Here is a 1369-nt window from a genome sequence, read left to right as displayed (position 1 = left end):
CCCATACAGTCAATAATGTCCTGATTGTGTAAATCTTCCCTGCTCTAGATGCGTATGTGATTTTGGTACAATTTTTTACTCTAATCAGCGTAGATTTTATTCAAACTTCTGACTGTGGCAAAAAATGGAATGTATAACACAGTCGAACCCATCATTGGTTCCAAGGGACTTCGAAAACAAGTCAGTGCCCACTTCGTCTCCCTTGCCATCGGCCATCAGACTCAGGAGCCTTTCATATTATTAGCTCCATTGCTAGATCTTCCTATCTCACTCATTCTTTCGTGAAAGACAATTGATTATTTTTTATTGTGCCATGGTCTTTTATATATGTGTCACGACAGCATTACAACTTATTTATTTCTTTCTTTATGTTATTTTTAGCATTTTCTGGATCTGCACTTGCACTCCCACATTGGATTCATACTGATTGTACTCTTCGGTTGGAAATATTGAGAGGGGTGTGAATCAGTATTTCTTATTCTTTTCACAATTGATTAGTTTATTACTTAAGCATTAATAGCATTAACAGAAAAACAAAATCACATCAATGATCAGTGCACTAAATATGTCGTCCAAACAAGCTTTGCATTATGTATGTTTACATGCACAATTTACCAGTCAAGCTGGAAGGAAGTAAAATACTCCCCAAAGAAGATAATGCTTCCCAATTTTTGAAGATATTTGCAGACCTAGATCGAAGGAGTCTTTAGTCCCCCTTACAATCAACAAGTCAACCAATCACTGCTGCTCCACAACTGTTGCCCATTACCGCAGTCACTGCTGCTACCGCTGCCCACTCCTGCAATCACTACTGCTACCGCTGCCCACTGTTGCAACCACTGCTGCTCAACGCGTCCCTCTAATGCTACTGCTGCACACTGCTCTGCTGGTGTCATTCACTGCTGCCTCGTCCCTCTAATGCTACTGCTGCAAACTGCTCTGCTGGGGTCATTCACTGCTGCCTCTGTTGCTGCTGTCCATTCTCACTGTTACTGCTGCTGCTACCACTGCCTCTGAATTCATCAACAACAATCTTCCACAAGAAATGCCAAGTCAAACACATCACAAGAATAATACTGTTGGAACAAGAATAGTACTGTTGTCACAAGAATAATACTGGTGTAACAGGAACTCTGTATGAACTGTCAAATGGTCTGCCACACATCCCTGTTTATATACTGCCACTATCACTGTCACCATCACGTCTAGAATACTGCTGTCAATGCCAAGGTTACCATCATCAAGCAGGGTCACTATCTGCATTGAAGGCTCTGTCATCATTATGTATCAGGCATTGAGTTTCATGAAAGATCATTGTCTCATGATCTACAAACTAATATAAGTGTCAATATTGTAAATTCAAGTGCAA

The sequence above is a fragment of the Pinus tabuliformis genome, chromosome 3_1, assembly GCF_031772625.1.
Source record: "Pinus tabuliformis cultivar Carrire ecotype Pingquan chromosome 3_1, CPIR1, whole genome shotgun sequence".
Taxonomy (NCBI): domain Eukaryota; kingdom Viridiplantae; phylum Streptophyta; class Pinopsida; order Pinales; family Pinaceae; genus Pinus; species Pinus tabuliformis.
The sequence above is the reverse complement of the archived record's forward strand: the minus strand, read 5'-3'. Positions refer to the sequence as shown.